The sequence below is a fragment of the Moschus berezovskii genome, chromosome X (assembly GCF_049115385.1).
Source record: "Moschus berezovskii isolate FMDL1 chromosome X, NW_MosBer_1.0, whole genome shotgun sequence".
Lineage (NCBI taxonomy): Eukaryota > Metazoa > Chordata > Mammalia > Artiodactyla > Moschidae > Moschus > Moschus berezovskii.
Genome location: NC_142488.1, coordinates 42,874,014 through 42,879,486, shown reverse-complemented (window position 1 = coordinate 42,879,486; position 5,473 = coordinate 42,874,014). Strand labels below are relative to the sequence as shown.

The 5,473-nt window shown below is 43.5% G+C and overlaps 1 pseudogene; it reads right to left on the bottom strand.

Moving 5' to 3' along the window:
• Positions 1-371: 371 nt before the first annotated feature.
• On the bottom strand, positions 372-1,692 carry LOC129534944 (tubulin alpha-1B chain pseudogene; annotated as a pseudogene).
• Positions 1,693-5,473: the final 3,781 nt, after the last annotated feature.

The window sequence follows — 5,473 nt, the reverse complement described above, 5'->3', positions numbered from 1 at the left end:
GACAATTGGGGAGATTTGAATACGGACTACATAGTAGATATTTTAAAGGAAATATCATTACTTTTCTTAGGTATGAAATGGCATTGTGGTGATATAAGAAAATATCCTTATTCTTGGGAGACACACATTCAAAAACATCAGGAGTGTGATATCATGATACTTGATAGAAAAGACTATTAAGGCAAAATGCATTTTTTTTTCTTTCTTAAAATCTTTACTTTTGAGATAGGACATAAGTCTTACAGACACACATGGAAAAGCAATACATGATCATAGTTGAAAGTGAAGACAATCTAATTAGAAAGTTTTTATACCTGTCAACTAATGCTGAAGCTGAGTATGACATGCTGCAGGGCTCAAAGTAATGGTAATTAGTATTCCTCTACTTCTTCCTCTTCCTCTACCTCAACAGAATCCACACCAACCTCCTGATAATCCTTCTCAAGGGCAGCCATGTCCTCCTGGGCCTCAGAAAACTCTCCTTCCTCCATGCCCTCACCTACATACCAGTGAACAAAGGCACACTTGGCATACATCAGGTCAAACTTGTGATCCAGGCGAGCCCAGGCCTCAGCAATGGCTGTGGTGTTGCTCAGCATGCACATAGCTCGCTGTACTTTGGCCAGGTCTCTGCCAGGTACCACAGTGGGAGGCTGGTAATTACTGCCAACCTTGAAGCCAGTGGGGAACCAGTCCACAAACTGGATGCTGCGCTTGGTCTGGATGGTAGCAATGACAGCGTTGACATCTTTGGGAACCACATCACCATGGTACAACAGGCAGCAGGCCATGTATACTATGGTGAGGGTCACATTTCACCATCTGGTTGGTTGGCTCAAAGCAAGCATTGGTGATCTCTGCTACAGAAAGCTGTTCATGGTAGGTTTTCTCAGCAGACAGGGGCATATGTGGCCAGAGAGAAGTGGATGCGGGGATAGGGCACCAGGTTGGTCTGGAAATCTGTCAGATCCACATTCAGGGCTCCATCAAACCTCAGGGAAGCAGTGATGGAGGACCCTATCGGGCTAATAAGGTGGTTAAGATTTGTGTAGGTTGGGTGCTCAATGTCAAGATTTCTATGACAGATGTCATAGATGGCCTCATTGTCTACCGTGAAGGCACAATCAGAGTGCTCCAGGGTGGGGTGTGGTGAGGATGGAGTTGGAGGGCTCAACTACAGCTGTGGAAACCTGGGGGGATGGGTAAATGGAGAACTCCAGCTTGGACTTCTTGCCACAATCGACAAAGACGTTCTATCAGCAGGGAGGTGAACCAAGAACCAGTTCCCACACCAAAGCTGTGGAAAACCAAGAAGCCCTGAAGACCTGTGCCCTAGTCAGCCAGTTTCTGAATTTGGTCCAAGAAGAGATCAATGATCTCCTTGCCAATGGTGCAGTGACCTTGGGCATAGTTGTTGGCAGCATCTTCTTTGCTTGTGATGAGCTGCTCAGGGTGGACGAGCTGGGGGTAGGTGCCAGTGAGAATCTCATCAATGACTGTGGGTTCCATGTCTACAAATACTGCCCTGGGAACACGCTTCCCAGCACTGTCTCACTGAAGAAGGTTTTGAAGGAGTCTCCTCCCCCAATATTGTCACTTGGCATCTGGCCATCAGGCTGTAGAGCTCCTAGCAGGCATTGCCAATCTGGACACCAGCCTGGCCAACATGGATGGAGATGCACTCACGCATGGTGGTTATGGGTCAGCAGGTGCAGGAAACAGGAGTAGACATGGGTCCCGGTTATTGTTTCTGATAAGCTAAAAGTCGAGTTAAGTAACTCACTGGCATGGCAAAATTTTAACTTGAATCTAGTTGGTAGATATGTCAGTTCAGTTCGGTTCAGTCGCTCAGTCGTGTTCGACTCTTTGAGACCCCATGGACTGTAGCACACCAGGTTTCCTTGTCCATCACCAACTCCTACAGCTTGCTCAAACTCATGTCATCTCATCCTCTATCATCCCCTTCTTCTCCCACCTTCAATCTTTCCCAGCATCAGGGTCTTTTTCAATCAGTCAGTTCTTCACATCAGGTGGCCAAAGTATTGGAGTTTCAGCTTCAGCTGAACACCAATGAACACCCAGGACTGATTTCCTTTAGGATGGACTGGTTGGATCTCCTTGCAGTCCAAGTTACTCTCAAGAGTCTTCTCCAGCACCACAGTTCAAAAGCATCAGTTCTTTGGTGCTCAGTTTTCTCTATAGTTCAACTCTCACATCCATACATGACTACTAGAAAAACCATAGCTTTGACTAGATGGACCTTTGTTGGCAAAGTCATTTTTCTGCTTTTTAATATGCTGTCTAGGTTGGTCATAGCTTTTCTTCCAAGGAGCAAGCATCTTTTAATTTCACGGCTGCAGTCACCATCTGCAGTGATTTTGGACCCCCCATAATAAAGTCTCTCACTGTTTCCATTGTTTCCCCATCTATTTGCCATGAAGTGATGGGACCAGATGCCATGATCTTCATTTTTTGAATGTTGAGTTTTAAGCCAGCTTTTTCACTCTCCTCTTTCACTTTCATCAAGAGGCTCTTCAGTTCCTCTTCACTTTCTGCCATAAGGGTGGTGTCATATCTGAGTTTATTGATACCTATGTGTACATTATACTGCTTTCTTGATATACATTGATATATCAATATTTTGATTTTGATATATATTGATATTTGATACATACTGAATTTTTGATGTATATGTGCACATCATACACTTTTTTTGTATGTTTGCAAATTTCTAAAGTAAAAATTGAGGGAAATTTTTTCTCTGTGTGGGAATATCTCTTGTCTTCAAACTTAGACCAATCATTTTGCAAACAAACTAGCTTTCATTTAAGTAGGCAGAACTCCAAAAATGGCTCCTTCAAGATTCTATGCCCTAATCCCAGATTCCCGTAATTATGTTCTGTAGTATCAGTTCAGTTCAGTTCAGTTCAGTCTCTCAGTCGTGTCCGACTCTCCGCGACCCCATGAATCACAGCATGCCAGGCCTCCCTGTCCATCACCAACTTCCGGAGTTCACTCAAACTCATGTCCACAGAGTCGGCGATGCCATCCAGCCATCTCATTCTCTGTCGTCCCCTTCTCCTCCCGCCCCCAACCTTTCCCAGCATCAGAGTCTTCTCCAGTGAGTCAACTCGTCGCACGAGGTGACCAAAGTATTGCAGTTTCAGCTTTAGCATCATAAATGATCCCAGTGAGCCTAATCTAATCACGTGTGTGTTTGTGTGCTCAGTTGTGTCCGACTCTTTGAGACACCATGGATTGTAGCCTGCCAGGCTCCTCTGTCCATGGAATTTCCCAGGCAAGAATACTGGAGTGGCTTGCCTAGACATCCTCTAGGGGATTGTCTGGACCCAAGGATCAAACCCATGTCTCTTGCACGGATTCTTTACCATTTGCGCCACCTACTTGAATCTCTTTAAACAGAGAGGTTTTTTTTTTTTTTAGTTGGTAGCAAAAGAGGAAGTTGGAGAGACCCAAAGCACAAGAAGAACTTGATTCACTAATGCTGGTTTTGAAGATGGCCAAAAGAAAGCCACAAGCCAAGAAATGTGGATAGTCTCTAAGAACAGAAATAAGCCCCTAGGTGATAGCCAGCAGTCCTACAAGTGCAAAAAACTGAGTTCCACCAACAATATCTATGATCTTTTTAATTTTTTGACCCTGCACAGCTTGCGGGATCCAATTCCCCAACCAGGTATTGAACCCACATCCTTGGCAATAAAGGCAAGTGGTCTGTGAAGTGAAGTGAAAGTCGCTCAGTCGTGTCCAACCCTTTGCGATCCCATGGATGATATAGTCCATGGAATTCTCCAGGCCAGAATACTGGAGTGGGTAGCCTTTCCCTTCTCCAGGGGATCTTCCCAACCCAGGGATCAAACCCAGGTCTCCCGCATTGCAGGCAGGTTCTTTACCAGCTGAGCCACAGTCTAGAAAGAGAAATATTCTTCAGAGCCTCCAGAAACAAATGCAACCTGGCCAGCACCTTAATTTCAGCCTTATGAAACCCAGAGCAGAGAAAATATCTGAGATTGCTGAGACTTCTGACATATGGAATGGTGAGCAAATAAACGGTGTTGTTTTAAGCTGCTAGGTTTGTGGTAATTTGGTATGGCAGCAATAGAGAACCAGTATAGTATCTTAGGAAGATTCAGGTGCTAGAAGGAAAAAGTTCAGGGAGTTTTGAGTTTGGGTGCCTTAACTTGCTGAATTCTGTAAAACACAAAATGAAAATATGGGTTACTTTGCTCTATTGCTTCATATTGCTCCTTATCTTTCTGAATTATATAAAATTTATTCTCTGTTCCTTACTTCTTTTTTATTTCATAATCGTGCCTGCCTGTTAAGATATTTTCCATTTTACATTTTTAGTATAGAAAAGTAGATAGATGCTTTAATTTTTCATAAAAAATGAAATATTTTTCTTCATGGGTCATTAGATAAAAAGCACATTTGGAGGAATGACATCCATGGGAATGGTGTGTAAGGACCTCCAAGAATACACTCTTCTGTAAGAACAATGAGAACACTGATAAAAATTGTTCACATCAACCTTTTTAGAACTCTGAAAGTAACCAAAGGCTTGCAACAATTCAAGGAATGCTTATTCAAGCAAAAACAGGGGCCTCTCAGTAAGAATAGGGAGCTTTGTGGTACTTACTAGCCTCAAAACGTCCTCTTCTTCCCAGATCCTCCTAAGTCTTGAAATGCAACAGTGTTACAACAAAAGAAGCTGTGAAAACTAGGAACCTAGCAGCCACTGGGCACAAAAGAATTTTGGAGCTCTCCAAGGCAATGGCACCCCACTCCAGTACTCTTGCCTGGAAAATCCCACGGACAGAGGAGCCTGGAAAGCTGCAGTCCATGGGGTCGCTGAGGGTCGGACACGACTGAGCGACTTCACTTCCACGTTTCACTTTCATGCATTGGAGAAGGAAATGGCAACCCACTCCAGTGTTCTTGCCTGGAGAATCCCAGGGATGGGGGAGCCTGGTGGGCTGCCTTCTATGGGGTCGCACAGAGTCGGACACGACTGAAGCGACTTAGCAGCAGCAGCAAAAGCCCTATTCCAGCAGAATAGTCATTATCTGACTTTTTTCTGGCCAGTCCCTAGAAACACTCTAGTCAGAAGACAGAGATTGGCAGAATGCATAAGAAAAACATGCTCCAACTCTATGATGTCTACAGGACACACACATTAGTCTCAAAGACACAAATACATTGAAAGTAAAAGAATGGAAAAATCTATTCCACACAATTAGTAACCAAAATGTTTTACCTAAATGAAAGTGCTAAAACTATAAAACTGCTAGGAAAAAAGACAGATATAAATCTTTATAACCTTAGATTAAGCAAAGGCTTCTTAGATACAATGCCAAAAGAAAAAAACAAACAAAAAATAGATAAATTGGACATTGTCAAAGCTATGAAACTTCGGTGCTTTAAAGGACATCATGAAGAAAGTGAAAAGACAGCC